This window comes from Triticum urartu, chromosome 2 (genome assembly GCF_003073215.2).
Source record: "Triticum urartu cultivar G1812 chromosome 2, Tu2.1, whole genome shotgun sequence".
In the NCBI taxonomy this organism is placed as follows: domain Eukaryota; kingdom Viridiplantae; phylum Streptophyta; class Magnoliopsida; order Poales; family Poaceae; genus Triticum; species Triticum urartu.
In genome coordinates, this window is record NC_053023.1 from 221,896,965 (window position 1) to 221,916,791 (window position 19,827).

A 19,827-nucleotide genomic window follows, 5' to 3' on the forward strand; every position below is an offset into this window, starting at 1 on the left:
AAATAAATTCGAATCTAATATGATGTTGACATTAGTAAAACATAGGGAGGTTTAATTGGTCAGCTAAAAGTTCCTACTTTTGTTTCTAAATGCATATGAGCCACATATGGAGACATATGAAGGAATAGTATTTCTCTGTGCACTCTGGTTCACCATGGGTGGGCAACATACATTGTATGGAAAGACTTGTAATATCTTCAATCTGCTTGCTCTTCTGGTCTTCTTTAACATGATCCTCTTCTCTTCTTCTTTAATAAGAATAGTATGTTCCTTGTTGGGAATAGTATCAGAGACATTTGCGATCGACAGGCAAGGTCAACTTGTTCTTCCTTAGTATATTTTGAAGCTGTCATCTGTGAAGTATCATTACTTCTGGAGCTCTCATATTTTGAGTAGTGGGCCCCATTATCTTAAACCATGCACCAAATTACAACACACATGGAATCTCTCAGAAGAATTGCAGAGATACCACATAGGGGTTTACAAGGAGGCAATATTCACTGGTGCGTGTCGGTCCTAAAAAACGGTTTTTAACCCCTTTCGGCGACGGCATTTGGAACCATCGTCAAGTGAGTGTGGGCGATAGGGGGGGTCCTTCCCACACGACCTAGAAACCGTCGGGGATACACTACTCCAGGATGCTGCTAACGCGACACTACGATCAGAGACCCTTCGAGAAACTGTGTGCGATGCAATAATCGCAAATGGTGGTGTATGAAAACCGTCCAAAAAGGTGAGAACATTTGCGATGGGGGATGCATCAAACACAGTTAAGATTTTAGTTGCGTGTGTGATGAATGGCGGTTCAGTTCAATTAACTGTTCGCGATGAGGAGGAACAAAAGAAATGGGCAGCCAGATGTAGGCGTGTGTGAAACACAGCATACGGTTCCCTCGGATGAGCTGTTTGTGATTAGGTAACACAAAAGAAACGGGCAGGCGGATGAAGGTGTGTGCGATATACAGCATATGGTTCACTTGGATGAACTGTTTGTGATCAGGCAACACAAAAGAAACGGTCAGCCAGATCAAGGTGTGTGCGATATACGACATGCGGTTCACTCGGATGAACTGTTTGCGTTGACATAAGAGAACAAAAACGGTTCAACTTAACAAGACGTGTGTGTTGTGCGATGGGATTGCATGCGGTTCACTCGGCCCTTGTCGTCAGTGTGTGAACTCTGTGGCAACCGTTCGCTCCCTAGGCGCCTCTTCATGTACAATGGCAACCGTCCATCGACTCTTCGCATTCCCCTCTTGATTTGGAACTGCAGTCGCATGCTAGCTCTTCCTCCCTCCTCCATTTGCCTTCACCCTTCCTTCTGCCATTGTTTGATCGTCTTCTCCATGGAGGGAACAAGCCGGAAATGACCCCGTTATTCTTGCCCCGATCTGAATGATGATGCAGTGGAGGAACTCATTGATCGGTGCAATCTCATCACCTCGGCTAGCATGGCAGGTTCATTCAAGACCATTCTCGACTCAACTAATAACATCATTACAAGGAACCCAAGGGTCCAGGAGCGATTTGATCTCCCACATCTTCTTCGCCGTGACCCTGCTGACTGGCGCGGAGACGAGGGAAGCCTCGCCTTGTGTAAGTTGATGCCGGTTGATAATGATACGTATGATGTTAAGATGCCATCGCTTGAGGGCAAGGCTTGGGCAGGAGCAAATGGAGATTGGGTTGTTTATATTGGGTACAACTATGAGTGGGAACTTGTGAATGTGTACACTCGTCACCGGGTTCCACTTCGAAAAATCTCAAACGACTGCCCAGAGGTTGGGTACATCGGAATTCTGCCTAGTTCAAATACGATCATGCTGACTGTCGTCTACGGGAGATAGCAATTTGTCGAGTTCCCAACCGCTCTTGGGGTTATAGGAATGCTTATGTTGTCGCTATCTTCAACAAGCTTGTTGCCATCCTTCATGGTTCGACTCGATGGATATTGCTCAAAAATCAGTTTCTATACACGGATGAGTACTGTGATGCAATTCAATACGAGGGTCTTGTGTTTGCTTCCACCACGCATGGCACTGTTTTTGCATGGAATCCTCATGATTTCAGTACATTTGTCTTCCACCGTAATTATAATTGTTTCATCCACATGCATGCGGGTTAGCTAGTTTCCCTTTACTAATTAACCTTCTTGTGTTTCCAAGGTCCTGTGTACGTTCCACCGCCTGTACTTGAAAATTTTATTCACGAGCATGAGGACGAGCAGGACCCATATACTCAGTGACGCCTGGCAACTTATTCCGATGGATCACCTCTTCTTGTTTGTATACGGGGCACTGCTAATGTTACTAAGGAAACAGGTGTTGTCTCGTATGGTCGCACTCTCCGAACCTATTCCAACATCTGTTGTAGGGTATTCGGGATGGATACTAGTGTACTAGCACCAACACCTTCTCCCTGGTTCAGTATTGAAAGTCTTGGATACTAGTGTACTATCGAATGATGGTGGAAGGCGATCCAGCTGTTGTTGACACAACGTTACTACCATTTATGAGAAGCAACTGTATCTATACCTAGAACATTACTATGCTTCCCTACCATCATAATATGGGTCCTGACATAGGCCGCTTCAGCCTTGATGATTAGTCCTGCGTCGGTCTCGAGCTTGACTATAGCTGGCCCTTCCCAAAGAATCACTTCTTGTTCAAAGCAGGTGTTTCCAACGTCGACGAGTGGTTGAGATGAAGTTCATTTCATTGCTTTGTTATTTGTTGTGTGAGAAAAACTTTACTAGAACATTTTGTTGGAAATGATCTATAATCCAACGTGTATCCTCATTATCGTTGTGGGTTGATGACTTGTTGTATGTAATCAATGGTACATTTGCATATGCCTCCTTGAACTCACGCCTGCTAGTGGTGTCCATATGAGCAGTGCTAGTGATTTTAGTTGCAAAAATTAGATAGTGCTAGTGATTTGTAGCTGCATATTTTGATAAATCGATGTGTTGCAAGGTTGACAAATGGCAATGTTACTAGATAAACAAATGTCAATCTTTCCAGTTTGAGAAATGGAAACATACCCAAAATGACAGATATGCAAATCGTACCCAATTGTTTGTACGTGGTTGCACACGGGTCATGCAAATAACCGTTTGCGTTGAAGGGATGCAGAAATCCTGCTCGTCACATTTCCCCTTGGCTTCCTGGGGAAGCTGTCGGTTTGCATACAGGTGTTCTAACTAAAATGTTTGCAATGAGTGTTTTATATTTAAAAACCATTGACATTTTTTCAAAAGAAAATCGTTTGATAAGTCTATACATTAAGAGAGAAAAATGAAAGTTCGTTCAAACCATATCTTTCATTCAGTCACACTGAGAATTTATATTCATATGATCGAGAATTCGAGATACAGTATTAAACCCCAAAAAAACTATTTCCGGCGGCGGCGGAGGCGGCATGCTGCACCTTCTTTGTCGTCCTCCAGGACGCCGTTGTTGAAGTCTTCAAGGCAGCACAAAATGTTCTTCACTTGTAAATCAGACATCATGTCATCGCACGATCGATGGGCGGGGCGCGGGAGGACGACAACTGGCGCCGGTGAGAGGTAGCGGTCGACAGCAGCATCCCATGGCGCTGAGGGGGTGGGGGCACGGCACGGGTGCGGCGGGTGCAGCCAAACACACGAGGACCGGCGTCGCGGTGGGTGGAGGGGCGCGCACGGGCGCAGCGGGTGCAGCCAAACGCACGGGGGCCAGCGCCATGATGGGTGGAGGGGCGCGCACGGGCATGGGCGTTGGCGCTGGCATGTACACGAGCTCGCGCGGGTCCGCGGAGACCTCGCGGACGCCTGCGGCTTCCAGCTCTGCGATAGTGCTCGGCGACCAGCCCGTCAATGCTTCGGGGATGGTAGCTGGCATGAGTGCGGGGATGGGAACTGGGATGGGAGCGAGGGCAGAAAACGCCGTGGCTATCTCATTCTGGGACATGTCCATGAGGCCCCATTCGTCCTTATTTTCTATCTCCTCTGCCTCGGAGTCGACTTCACCAAACTTGAAGACTAGTGGGAGATGATCATTCTGCGCCCTGGCGGTGGAGGTCTGTGGGGGGGAGGGGAATGGGAGGCGAATAGTAAGGCCGCCCGTATTAAACATCGGCTCGGGCGCCATTACTGGAGAGGAAGGCGTGCGGCCATGGAAGTCAAAGGGGTCGCTTCCCAGTGAGCCTGCGCAGCATACAGCCCGCATGCTTCCCGGTGAGCATGCGCATTGGAGGACAGCTTGCACGCCTCCTATTTAGTTAAGGTCAGGCAGCTGTCCGCACGACACCTCCAACAACCATTAAAACCAAGACACGTGGTGTCACGTGAATGGCTAAAAGAACGCACACGGTTTGTATCGTACAAACGTTTGAGATATTGAAGTGGCAGCTATTTTTTCAAAATGCCTTTGTTGGCTGTCATTATTCGAGTGCGTCTTCTCTCAAAATGGACACAAAAAATACCACATCATGTCGGGTGCCATTCCATGATAGCATGCCAAGTTTCATGAATTTCACACGAGTTTTGCATTTAATAGAATTTAAAAACCAGGCATCTCGATGTTTTGTCGGCAATAACCGGTGCCCTGGTGTTTGAAATTCATTCCCATTTCTTGCATGGGACCTAAGCATGCACCCAAGGACACATATTTAATTTTTCAACCAATTTATATGCACTGGAGCATGTCCATGTATTTCAAATTTGAATTATGCACATAAAAGCATTGAAAACTCAGTTAATGCATAAAAATGTGCAAAAGGGCACCAAAAAATCACAAAAATTGACACAACACTGCTGTTGTTCTATGTTGACACGAGAAATTTTTTGGAAGCAATAAGAGGTAGTGGATATCGTTTCGTCCCCAAAGGTGGGACGTTCCCTGCAGAAACCATGATGCTTGTTGTGAGAAGCTCTGCTTTGTGAAAAGCATATACCCAAACCTGACCCAAACGGGACCAAAATTTTACCACGGCATGCTGATGCCGCTCCATGAAAGCACGCCAAGTTTCATGAATTTCAGACGAGTTTTTGATTTACTAGAATTTAAAAACGAGGCATCTCAATGTTTTGCAGGCAATCAACGGTGCCATGGTGTTTGAAATTCATTCCCATTTCTTGCATGGGACCTAAGTGACGGTGTCCTGAACTATGGGGTACTCACCACGGCATCTCCCGATCTGTTAGATTGGGCCGAGGACCCCCATGGTCGTATACTCATGGGCCAGTTCGGACAGCTGCCGCATACAAGGAAGATTCGACAAGACTTGGCGATCAAGACAAGGACTCCTCCTCACCGATGTATTCGGCTAGGACTCTTGTTATCCTAGGTCTTTGGTGCATTATACAAACCGAGGCCAGGCTAGTCGATCGATGATATACAACAACAATCATACCATAGGCTAGCTTCTAGGGTTTAGCCTTTATGACCTCGTGGTAGATCAACTCTTGCAATACTCATATCATTAATATCAATCAAGCAGGACGTAGGGTATTACGTCAATCAAGAGGGCCCGAACCTGGGTAAACATCGTGTCCCCCGCCTCCTGTTATAATCCACCTTAGACGCACAGTTCGGGACCCCCTACCCGAGATCCGCCGGTTTTGACACCGACATTGGTGCTTTCATTGAGAGTTCCGCTGTGTGATCGGCAAAAGGATCGATGGCTTGTCTGCGGATTAACTGCGACGTCGACATCTTCGTCACCGTCTCGATTGGTCACCTTGGCTCGACCGAGGACCGTGCTCCTTCTCTGATCGTCATGTTCGGACGGGGGCCTTCATCAACATCAACTCCGATATCTATCATTATCATAGAGGAATCATCCATGGAGCTCAAGGGCTCAACGTCAACATTGCCCTCGGGCGGCCGTGCTGTTTTTCTGGGCAACGAACTTGAGTCCGCTGTCACCTGTAACATCCCAAATTTTCAATTTGGAATGTTATACACTAGATCATCATTGCATATCATATTTATTGCATTTTGGTTGATCCTAGAAATTCTTCGCAACTCAAGGACCCTCGGAGAGAGTTGGGGATTTCGTTATTTTCATATTTGAGTTGTCTCAAATTTTGAAAATAGGACCTTTTGATTTTATTTATTTTATCTTCAATTATTTATATTACAAATAAATAAAGAAATATTGAGGATTTAATAAAAAATCAAATAAGATTTTATTTGGTTTTATTTGCTATTTTATTTGAATTTAGGAAAAAATGTGCGTTTTTCAAAATTGCATTTAGGCTCCAAATAAATGTTCATCCTCTGTGGCTTGATTTTAGAAGTCGGGGAAAATTTATTTCGGGATTTTTGGAGTCCGTAAATATTTAAAAAAACAAAAACGTCTGAACCGACCTACGGGCCATGCTAGGCCCGGACTCCTCCAGGCCTCAGCCTTTATAAGCCACCGGCCCACCCCGGGCCGAAACCCTAGCCGCCGCCCGCCTCGAGCCCCGCGTCCGCACCGCCGCCGCCTTTCGCCGCGCCGCCGCCGCCGCTGCGCCCGATGCCGCCCTCGCCGCCGCCACCGCCGCGCCCGACGCCGCCGCTGCCGCGCCCTCTCCGCCGCCCGCCGCCGCCGACGCCGCCGCCGCGCGCTGCCCGTCTCGCCGCCGAGTCGCCGAGGTTGACTAAGTTGACTAAGTCGTGCAGCCACAAGCTATTATGGGCTCTAGCATAGTTGACTAAGTCGTGCGAACTCTTACAGTGGTAGACTAGCAGATGTAGGGGATGTAGGTGGTACGGTCTACCCATCGTAACGTGCTAGCGCTTCTGAAAGACTATGTCTCGGTCATCCGTTTCGCAAACACCATGTAGTGTGAGAAATCCAACGGAGGAGATCGAGTCTTGTGGGGAAAAGTGCGCAAACCTCTGCAGAGTGTATAAACTAATCATGGTTAGCCGTGTCCCCGGTTATGGACATCTTGAGTATCTAGTACCTGGATTATCATGTGAATCTCAACATGTTACTATAAAAATTAATTTTGATGCGTTTTTTAATGATGATGCTTAATTGGGATTGAAAATGATGTCAACCATTCTCAATGTTTAACAACCACCATGATAGTAAATAAATTTATTCCATTGCAGTAGGGAAAAATTGGCTTTACGCAAAACTGTAACCATAGAGCTTTCCACCAGCCAAATATGCATATAGAATAGCTGTTTCATTCCATTACTCTCTATGTGTTACATTGCCAGCATATTCCATGTGCTGACCCATTTCGGGCTGCAACGTTAATGTTGCAGACTTTTTAGACGACGCATAAGGAGTTTTAGGTCGTGGTTCTATACTCAGTGATGCCGTTGGAGTTGATCGACTCACTTATCTTCCAAGCCTTCCGCTGTTATCATTATTAGATGGCCTTAAGCCATATTTATTGTAATAAGTTCTCTATTGAGACACTCGATGTAATAAGTGTGTGATTGCTACTCTCTTATAAATCCTTCAAGTACTGAATGGTGCCAGCATTACTAATCCAGGGATGACACCGGAGCACAGAGATTGGACCGTTTGAGGTCTGGTCGCTACAAGATGGTATCAGAGCAGACGCTGACTATAGGACACGGCCACTAAGCTAAAGGCCTAGATCACTACTCACTCTCCTCTCTTTTCTGACTTCTCATCTTCTCTACTCTTTTAGGATGGCGGATGCAAGGAACAAGTTCACTCAACCAGATGAAGATACACCCTTTGGACGTCATTTGAAGGAAGTCACTAGATATCTGAACATAGGAGTACCAAGCTTCACCAGCACCTACAACGCCACTTTACCTGAAGAAGAGCGTTGGATGATTCAAGTTCAAGTTCCAGGAAGGACATTCATGCCAGTCACTGAGCCCATAGAGTTTTCTTTTGATGCACCAACTTGGAGTCTAGGAAAGAGCATGGAAGCTCACATCGCCATGGGACGCATTGGAGAAGTCTACCGAAATGATCTCAAGGATACTATCTACCAGATTTGTGGCGCCGAGATGAGCACTGGGAGATGATCAGCAGCATAAAGGATAGATCAATTGCATCTTTTATCCAGGAGTTAAACCAGCACATTCGACGTCAGGAGAACCAGATGTGCGCCGACATGATAGATCTAAAGAAGGCAAGGACAAGAATCCAGGAACTGGAGGAAGAACTGAAGGCTACTCATGAAGATTATGAAGAGGAAATTGGAGTATTAGTGGATAAGAATACCGACCTAACAATGAAGATTGGAATATTTATGGGAGGCCCTACATCGGTAGAAGAAGAAGAAGAACCCAAGGAGATTCGCCCGGAAGACTACATCATCATCGACGACACTGACTCGGATCCAGATGATAGCGATGATGACTATGTTGATGAAGCTGGAGCAAATATCATGGAGTCTGCAACCGAAGAATATTTCTAGTAGACCACCTCATCAGTAGTAGTAGTCCACCATGTAAATATTATAGTCCGAGCACTTTTGCGATAGTTAGCTCGATTGCATGCCCTTGTTTGATTGAATGAATGAAGTGAATTGTTTGCTTTTTCCTCATGTGCATATGGGTAGTGTTTTCTCTTTAGACCCCCTCTATTCTTAAATCTCATCTTTTCTAAAAACCCTCAGATGCCTCCGAGACATGACCCCGGATTTACCTTCCCACCGGAGCTCACCCAGTTGATCTAGCAGCAGAACACATTGATGCAGTTAGTAGTCCAGAATCAGAAACAAGGGAACAATAGCAACAACCAACCACCACCACCACCTGTTGATCACTTAGCCTGTTTTCTTAGGCTGAATCCGCCGGTGTTTTCCAGTAGCACCAAGCCGATAGTAGCAGATGATTGGCTCCGCAAGGCAGCTAGAGAGTTGACCACAGCAGGATGCACGGATGCGGAGAAGGTGAAGTTTGCTGCACATCAGCTTGAAGTACCCGCAGCATCATGGTGGCAGAATTTCACAGCCACTTTCCCTGACGATACTGTCACATGGGACCAGTTTCAGCAGACTATTCGAACTGCCCATGTTCCAGCAGGAGCTATGGCCATGAAGAAGCAAGATTTCGCAACTTGCACCAAGGAGGACGAAAAATTGGCCAGTATGTGGAGGACTTTAGTAAATTAGCACGTTATGCCCCAGATGACATTGCTACGGATGCAGCAAAGCAGGAGAAGTTTCTGGAAGGACTGAATGATGAGTTGAGCATGCAGTTGATGGTAGCAACCTTCAACAACTACCATTAGTTGGTAGATTGTGCTCTTATGATTGAAGGGAACCAACAGCAAATTGAGAATCGCAAGAGGAAGTATGGACAAGGAAAGTACAATTCTGGAGCTCAACAGAAGCCACGTTTTACCCTTAGACCGGGAGGACATTTCTAGCATACCCATGGAGGAGGTAGCTCGCACCATCACAATGGCCCCAAGACTGGTAATGTGAATGGAGGAAGCAACGGCCAGAACCGCACCAACCCATCAACTCCAGCCAAGAAAGACCTGAGCCAAGTCACTCGCTTTAAGTGCCAGAAGACCGTACATTATGCTAACGAATGTCCTGAATCACAGAATGGAAATGGCAATGTAAGCTCTGGGAAGAAGCCGAACCCTTTCAATAGGGGACAAGTGAACCACATTAACGTGGAGGAGGTTGAAGAGCAGCCAGATGCAGTAATCGGTAAGTTTTTGGTTAAGTCATTTACTGCACTTGTTCTTTTTGATACTGGTGCATCGCATTCATACATATCAAGGGGATTTGTGGATAAGTATAAACTGCCAACCCAAGCCCTTAGGTCACCCATGTTAGTAACCTTGCCTGGAGCAGAATATATGGCTAGTCTATGGTGTGATCGGTTACCATTAAGGATTGGTAACTACGTATTTCCATCAGACCTAATAGTGTTGGAATCTCAAGGATTGGATGTGATATTAGGCATGGATTGGTTGTCAAAGTATGAAGGGAGTATTGAATGTGCCAGTAAGTCAATTTTGCTTACCACCCTAGAAGGGAGAAGGATCAAGTATGTATCCGGACATGTGCCAAAGAGGACTCAAGCAAATTGTTTAACAGGAGTTGTGCAGGAGGAAATACCAGTAGTGAAGGATTTCCCTGATGTATTTCCAGAAGAATTTCCAGGCATGCCACCGGATAGAGATATTGAGTTTCTGATTGAGCTTTTGCCAGGCACAGGGCCAGTATCAAAGAGACCATATAGGATGCCTGCAAAGGATTTGGTGGAAATTAAGGAGAAAATTAAGGAGTTACTGGATAAAGGATACATTCGGCCAGGTTCTTCACCTTGGGGATCGCCAGTATTTCTAGTAGAAAAGAAGGATGGATCGTTAAGGATGGTTGTTGATTATCGAGGATTGAATGAAGTAACCATCAAGAACAAATACCCACTACCGATGATCAATGATCTGTTTGATCGATTGCAAGGAGCTAAGGTATTTTCCAAGATCGATCTGTGATCAGGATACCACCAGTTGAAGATTCGGGAACATGATATACCCAAGACGACTTTTTCCACCAGGTATGGGCTGTACGAGTATACTATTATGTCATTTGGTCAGACTAACGCACCTGCATATTTTATGAACATGATGAACAAAGTGTTTATGGAGTTCTTGGATAAGTTCGTCGTAGTGTTCATTTATGATATCCTGGTTTACTCGAAGAATGAAGAGGAGCATAAGGAGCATTTGTGTTTGGTTCTTGGAAATCTTAGAGAACATGAGTTATATGCCAAGTTTAGCAAATGTGAGTTTTGGTTGAAAGAAGTTGGATTTCTCGGACACGTTATATCTGGAGAAGGTATAGCAGTAGATCCCACTAAAGTTGATACCGTGACCAAGTGGGAAGCACCAACCACAGTTGGAGAGATCCGGAGTTTTCTTGGACTCGCAGGATACTACCGGAGGTTTATTGAGAATTTCTCAAAGATTGTGAAGCCTATGATGGAGTTGTTGAAGAAGGATACCAAGTTCATATGGACTGAGGAATGTGAGGCTAGTTTTCAGGAGTTGAAGAAACATTTTGTTACCTCACCAGTGTTGATTTTACCGGATCAGACCAAGGATTATGAGGTGTATTGTGACGCTCCATGTCGAGGACTTGGAGCAGTGCTTATGCAGGAAGGAAGAGTTGTTTCATATGCCTCACGACAGCTTAAGCCTCATGAGTTGAATTATGCTACGCATGATTTGGAGTTAGCAGTCGTAGTGCATGCATTGAAGACTTGGAGACATTTTCTGATTGGAAACCATTGCGAGGTGTACACGGATCATAAGAGTTTGAAGTATATTTTCACACAGAAGGAGTTGAATCTCAGACAAAGGAGATGGTTGGAGCTCATCAAGGATTATGATATGAGATTGCATTATCACCCTGGAAAGGCTAACATAGTAGCTGACGCGTTGAGCCGTAAGAGCCACGTCAACACCTTAATGACGGGAGATTTACCAAGGGAGTTAGCCGAAAATCTTCGAGAGCTATGTTTGGAAATAGTCCCGAGAGGCTATGTAGCAGTATTGGAGATTCAGTCCACTTTGATGGATAAGATCAGAGAAGCTCAAAGGACTGACAAGGAGATTGCTTCTATTAAGGAGAAAATGAGCAAAGGAAAAGCTAAGGGATTTCGTGAGGATGAGCACGATACCCTGTGGTTTGAAGACCGTGTTTATGTGCCAAATGATCCGGAGATCAGGAAGTTAATTTTACAAGAGGCCCATGATTCACCATATTCGATTCACCCAGGAAATACCAAGATGTATTTGGATTTGAAGGATATTTTCTGGTGGACCGGAATGAAGAAGGATATTGCGGAGTATGTAGCAGTTTGTGATGTATGTCAGAGAGTGAAGGCAGAGCATCAGAAGCTAGTAGGATTGCTACAACCATTGCCGATACCCGAATGGTAGTGGGATAAGCTAGGCATGGATTTTATTACAGGATGGCCCAGAACACGTTCAAGCTATGACTCGATATGGGTTGTAGTCGATTGTTTGACAAAGGTAGCTCATTTCATTCCAGTGAAGACTACCTATACCAGTGCAAAGTTGGCAAAGATATACATGACCAGGATCGTATGTCTGCATGGAGTTCCAAGGAGCATTGTATCAGATAGAGGAACCTAGTTTACCTCAAAGTTCTGGAATCAGTTGCATGAGACTTTGGGAACCAGACTGGAGTTTAGCACAACTTTTCACCCGCAGACAGATGGACAGATTGAGAGAGTCAATCAGATTTTGGAGGATATGCTAAGAGCTTGTGTGCTAGATTACGGATCTAGTTGGGATGAGAATTTGCCGTATGCAGAGTTCTCTTACAACAACAGCTATCAATCCAGTTTGAAGATGGCCCCTTTCGAAGCCTTGTACGGAAGGAGGTGCAGGACCCCATTGTCCTGGGATGAACTTGGAGACCGCCAGTTGTTTCGACCGGATCTGATAAAAGAATCTGAACAGAAAGTGAAAGTAATTCGCGACAGGCTGAAGGTAGCTCAATCCAGGCAGAAGAGTTATGCAGATTCTAAACGCAAGGAGACAATTTACGAAGTCGGAGACCGAGTTTATCTTCGAGTATCACCACTTCGAGGAGTTAAGCGCTTTGGAGTTAAGGGAAAATTAGCGCCACGTTTTGTAGGCCCATACAAAGTTTTGGAGCGTATGGGAGAAGTAGCCTACAAGTTGGAATTGCCCGAAGGATTGTCGGGAGTTCACGACGTGTTCCATGTATCCCAGTTGAAGAAGTGCCACGCAGAGATGGCTGACATACCACTGAGAGATACGGTACCACTGGAAGCGATTCAGTTGGACAGTGATTTGACCTATGAGGAGAAACCAGTTAAGATTCTAGAGTATGCCAATCGAGTCACCCGCAGCAAGGTTATCAAGTTTTGCAAGGTTCAATGGAGCCACCACCCGGAGGATGAAGCCACCTGTGAACGAGAGGAACAATTGCTGAAAGACCACCCTCACCTATTTTCTAGCCAACCCGAATCTCGAGGGCGAGATTCATCTTAAGGGGGGTAGGTTTGTAACATCCCAAATTTTCAATTTGGAATGTTACACACAAGATCATCATTGCATATCATATTTATTGCATTCTGGTTCATCCTAGAAAATTTTCGCAACTCAAGGACCCTCGGAGAGAGTTGGGGATTTCGTTATTTTCACATTTGAGTTGTCTCAAATTTTGAAAATAGGATCTTTTGATTTTATTTATTTTATCTTCAATTCTTTCTATTACAAAAATATGAGAGAGGGAATAAAATGACTTTCCCAAAATAAAGAAATATTGAGGATTTAATAAAAAATCAAATAAGATTTTATTTTGTTTTATTTGCTATTTTATTTGAATTTAGGAAAAAAATGCACGTTTTTCAAAATTGCATTTAGGCCCCAAATAAATGTTCATCCTATGCGGCTTGATTTTAGAAGCCGGGGAAAACTTATTTTGGGATTTTTGGAGTCCGTTTAGTAGTCCTTTTGTTTTTTTCCGAGCGTAAGTATTTAAAAAAACGTCCGAACCGACCTACGGGCCGTGCTAGGCCCGGACTGCTCCAGGCATCAGCCTTTAGAAGCCGCCGGCCCACCCCGGGCCGAAACCCTAGCCGCCGCCCGCCTCGAGCCCCGCGTCCGCACCGCCGCCGCCTTTCGCCGCGCCGCCGCCGCCGCTGCGCCCGATGCCGCCCTCGCCGCCGCCACCGCCGCGCCCGACGCCGCCGCCACCGTCGCGCCCTCGCCGCCGCCTTCCGCCGCCGCCACCAGGCCCGACACCGCCGCCGCCGCGCCCTCGCCGCCGCCCCACGCCGCCCCGCCGGACCCCACCACCGCCTCGCCGGAGTCGCCGCCGCCCATCACGTCGCCGAGTCACCGAGGTTGACCCGCTGGTTTTCGTTCGGTTTTTTTAGTTTCGTTTTTTCTTTAGATCGGTTTTTCCGGTTTAGGCTAATTAGCGAGCGTTCGCTCGTTTGTGCGTTTTAACGAACGCGTTCTTCGTTTAAATTCAGTTAACGAACGTTTGTTTGTTAAACTGTTCGTCGTTTTTCTTTTTCTCGGATTAAATCCACGATTTTTCTGATCGTGATTTCTGATCCGATTTTCGTTTTAGTCTAACTTTTCGCTCGTTTATCGGAATCAGGCGATTCAAGCGCCTAGAGTTTCATTTCGAAACCCTCTTTCTGTTTAACCAACTTAAACAAGTTTTTTCCACTGTAAAAATTGCCTTAGATCCAGAATAGTAAACGAAGCCTGTTTCTTCTGCCTTTTGTCTTTCGTTGCTTCGTTCGATTTGACTCTTTTGCCAACCAGAGTTCTTAAGTTGAATTTTCTGGTTAGATATCTTATTTGAGTTTTACCTGTGCATTAGTGAGTACTTATTGTATGCTTGTTTGTTTGCGATACAGTACCCGGAGTGCGCCGCTTGCTACTTCGAATCGCTAGGTTTCCCGGATCATCAGCAAGGCAAGTAACACTTTGATCATACCTCCTACTACCCAGTTTTATTGCATTAGATCAATCCTTACACATTGCATGATTAGGATCTACTTAAATTGTGGGTTTGGGAAGTAGTTGAGGTAGTACCTATTACCCGTTTATTATCAAACCTTTGGGAGTTACTTCTATGTTTGCTTATTATGCCATGCTATGCTAGTAGACATGGATTTGGTGAGTGTATCCATGACAGATGTGAGATTGTTAATTAATGGTTTATTTAAGGTGGAATCTTAAACACACATCTGGGTGGATTGAGGTACCTGGGTATTCCAGGATTGCCTATTTTTCTTTATGGACCGCCACCCAGGCTCAAAGGGATCATGAGATTATTCATGCTAGACTTCCGTGTGCAGCCACAAGCAATTATGGGCTCTAGCATAGTTGACTAAGTCGTGCGAACTCTTACAGTGGTAGACTAGCAGATGTAGGGGATGTAGGTGGTACGGTCTACCCATCGTAAGGTGCTAGCACTTCTGAAAGACTATGTATCGGTCATCCGTTTCTCAAACACCATGTAGTGCGGGAAATCCAACGGAGGAGATCGAGTCTTGTGGGGAAAAGTGCGCAAACCTCTACAGAGTGTATAAACTAATCATGGTTAGCCGTGTCCCCGGTTATGGACATCTTGAGTATCTAGTACCTGGATTATCATGTGAATCTCAACATGTTACTATAAAAATTAATTTTGAATGGTTTGTTAATGATGATGCTTAATTGGGATTGAAAATGATGTCAACCATTCTCAATGTTTAACAACCACCATGATAGTAAATAAATTTATTCCATTGCAGAAGGGGAAAATTGGCTTTACGCAAAACTGTAAACATAGAGCTTTCCACCAGCGAAATATGCATATAAAATAGCTGTTTCATTCCATTACTCTCTATGTGTTACATTGCCAGCATATTCCATGTGTTGACCCATTTCGGGCTGCAACGTTAATGTTGCAGACCTTTCAGACGACGAATAAGGAGTTTTAGGTCGTGGTTCTATACTCAGTGATGCCGTTGGAGTTGATGGACTCACTAATCTTCCAAGCCTTCCGCTGTTATCGTTATTAGATGGCCTTAAGCCATATTTATTGTAATAAGTCCTCTATTGAGACACTCGATGTAATAAGTCTGTGATTGCTACTCTGTTATAAATCCTTCATGTACTGTGTGGTGTCAGCATTACTGATCCAGGGATGACACCGGAGCACAGAGATTGGACCGTTTGAGATCTGGTCGCTACATCACCGCCTCCTCGAGTGTCGGTTTGACGATTGCTTCGGTTGAATGGTGCGGAATTACGTCTACAACAACCATGCAAATTTTGTCGAGTTCCGATGGAGGAATCTCCGACAAACTACGATATACCGGAGCCCTGTCAAATCTGGACGGGAATCTGAATGAGTTTAGGGCGTGGTCTCCAGAGCCCAGCTCGAAGGTCCTCTGGAAGATCCAACCGTTCAGCTATTGCGGAATTCCCATATCTACCACCCCTCCAAATTTCAGCTTGATTCGACGGTTCAAACTCCGGGAACCTTTTGATGAGTGGACCAATTTTCGGATCTATTTTCTGCATGAATATGGATCCGACCCGAATTCATGTTTCTTTATGAACGTGATATTGGACAACCTTTTTAGAGGAATTGTCTTCTAGGGTATTGTGCGTCGTTTTTAAACACGTGCCCGTAAAATTTTAAGCCTCCCCTGAGGTCATCTTCATCATCATGCTGGTGTCAAACCAGTCCGGCAATATTGCTCCAAGGCTACCGACCTGCGCTAGACACGTCGTCGCTTTGTTGAGCCGAGCTCAACTTCTTCGGATCATCATCTCGGCAAGCCAAACAAGAGTTCAGCATCACGAAGGATAAATCATCACCAACATTGCCGCCCCACGGATTACACGGAGCGGGTACACCAGCATCGCCGCACGGTCACTTCGTCAAGCTGACATCGACCACGTCATGACCGGCATCGGCAGGGCCGCACTGTTGCTTCTTCAAGCCGATGTCCATCACTCCAACATACTTTGAATCATCGACTAACATCGAGGCTTCGACATATTGGCTGGACCCGGGGCTTCGCCATCTCTTCATCAACCTACTCCGGAGACTTCAACGTCACTAGCCGACCAGCTCCGTCACATTAGCTGGACCGAGGGCTTTGCCTCCGCAAGGCAACCTTTTCCAGCATCGCCCTGCCGTCGCTTATCACCCATCAGGCAATGGGTGTGCGGATCGAGTCCCAATTTTGGGAGTCACCTTTCTCCCGATTGTTACAACAAATAAACCAGGTGCTATTAATTCCCAAGAAATTATTACTCTGGTTTGTTCCATCATCTGTACACATGTCCATCGGATGATGGCCGCACTAACGACGGTCGCGTGGTGTTTCCGTACATAGTCCGGCGAACGCCGCATCCGGAACTCGGACCGACCTGTGAATTCAGGCTTTGGCACACCTTTACCGCATCATGCCGACGCCCTGCATTGACATTGACTTCGGCGCCAGGCCATATTTCTTTTATTACTCACTTTGCATAAATTTTTTATTAGGCAACATTTTTTTATCATTATTATTATTATCTCCAGTTTGCACTATTGTTTGTGCACAGGAAAATGGTCCGGGTCGGGCAGTATCGTCAACTCGGCGTACTGACATACCACGTCACCTCGGCTGGACGAGGGGCTTCGTCAGCACTTCATTACCCCATGCCGGGGACTTCGGCATCACTCTGCCGGCCTGCATTGACCGTGCTATGTCACCACTTCGGAGTGCCGAGCTCTTTGCTCCGCCACCTCAGGACCGGCTTGGGGGATGGAACCTTGTCCCGCATCAAGCTCGGACCGCGTCATCAATACCGAACACATTACCCAGCTAAGTTGCCTTCATGCGCGAAGTTTTAAATTTTTTAACTTGTGTTCGGTTCAACCAAGCATTGTACTTTTTTGGAAAAAAGTTGCTTGTAAAAAATCTCCTTGTCAAAACTTTGTTTGTGACACACAAATTCAAATACCCAGTTCACTTGGGGGCTTCCTTCATGAAGCCTTTCCTCTTGCATATGATTATACTTGTACGGTTTCGTTCCGTGTTCGTGTATTACGCCACAATATGCACCATATTGACTTAAGCAATTTGCAAGCTGGGTTGCCTCGCTCCTGTTTTTACCCCTATGTTCCCGATTGTTCGGCTAGGGAGTAAAGGGAGCACCTCTGCGATTGTCATGATCCGGTCATCCGAGCCGGACCTCAGACTGGGTGAAGCCGAAAGCTAGCGCTCTTATTGTTTTCAATTATGGTCGGCACACAACGGAACTCATGAGTACAAAAAATATATTCCACTAGTCTCATAGTAACAATGAGCATCGAAGAAAGGAATCGGTGGGGGTACTATTTTCTTCGAAGATGCTTCTTACACTTCGTCAGTAATATAGCATAATTTCCATGAGCGTGCTTTGTCTATTACAGCCTTATGGCCTGATCGCTTCGTTATCGGAAACACTGTCGATATTCTCGACAGATGGAGTACATAACACTCTTCGGCCCTTGACCGAAGAGGGAGAAGCCAACGGTCGGTTAAGACACGTATAAAGTTCGGGTGAACACAGATATGATATAAGTACTTTCATACATACATTCATTATACATAAAATTCTTTTACCCAAGTCACTTGGGGGCTCTTAAATTTATATGAGCCGTTTTATAATAAGTGTTCTTCTTCTTAGTCGTTGGAAAGTTTTATTATTATTATTATTTATCACTCCTTTTTTGACACAAGTTTGTGGTCACTAGCCTGGGAGCCTAATTTCTCTCTCAAAGCCACTAGAGTTTAGTTTGCTAAGCTGGCCTAATGAGAAGTACTCCGCCTTCGGGATAGGAGGTTGAAGCCGTAGGCTGACCCGCTTGAGGTCTTGAGATAAGATGTGTCATGATAAAGCACGACATAAGCACTTTTTTTCTAAAGTCCAATTTTCCGATTGGCACCGAACACTTGATCTTATTCGGACGTCAGGTTTTCACTGACGTCTTTTGGTTTTCCAAGCATATGGCACTTTTAAACTATTTGTGTGTTTTCAGCATTAGTCTCGTAGTGCAACGCCGGACACCTTTAGAGATTCGGCAAAACACTCTCGGATATTGCCATATATGCATCGGTTTCGAATTGTGTCTTCGGTCATTAGTTGGGTCACCCGGCTCGTATGCTTTCCTCCAACGTTCCGCTTTGTTCCGATAGGTGTGCAAAGGGAGAACCACTGCGATTGTACTTCCAGCTCACATGGTTAAGTACCTCAGTGGAGAAAGCCGAAAACTGACTGTCACAATAGGCGTAAACTGGTCAGCAATCTGATGAGTGTGTTAAATGACGGGTCGTTCATAACATTGGCCGAAGTGTTTACGGCTTGACCTCGGATGTTGCCAAACACTAACCGGGGGCTCATAGCTAGCTTCCCTAGTTTAAAGATCCTACGACTAAGCGAAAGTTATAAACCCCGCATATCTGATTGCCTCGTTTCCGCTAACACAACCGCCTTCGCGCATGGAGACGTTGGCTAAGTGTTGTTTTGTTATTGCGAAAATACCCTGCGTAGTATCTACCAAGGGGTAGAAGCCGACGATGGTCCACTTTCAACTGATAAACGGTCACAATGGAGTCAAAATAATGATGTAAAGTACTTGGATACATAGAATCAGTACACATAATCTGTGATTTTACTCTGGATATCGATCCTTAATTCGGCCACCGGTGCCCACATTAAGGCTCAGGGGCTACTGGGATTTTCCCTCATTAGTTACAAATATTAAACGGGCACATCGATCCCCTAATTTGGTGTTGCCACCCGACCAGTGTCTCGGGGGCTACTGCATTGCCTATACAATGCACAAAATTCAAAGGGCTCAGTGTTTGGCTTGATCGAACTATACAACAATAAGTACCATTTGGAACAATCTGGCTTCAAGCTAATATATCATGGCGACTTCTCACAACCCTCACTCAGGGGCCCGTTTGCCGATCACTATTATCTCTAATATATTACACTGCGTTTTTATTCCTATGTATGCTGCCGAACCAGGAGTTGATCCTCAGGCCGATTTCGCGCATCGACCCGAGTCTCAGGGGCTACTGGGAACAACGGTTTTATGCTTGCCTTCAGGTGCATCTTGGGTTTTAGACTGATACACACCTTGAGGGCCACTGGATATACATCGGGAGAGAATAAACTACACCAGTTAAAAACATTCACAAAAAATCAGCCTGCGGTCGGGGTGGTGCACCACCTTGTAAGCAGTCCGGCATAAAGCTCGGGCGCTAGCGGCTAGCTCCATAGAGGGCATTTCCGGCATTAAGCTTGGCTAAACTCCTTCAACTTATTTGGACCAAGATG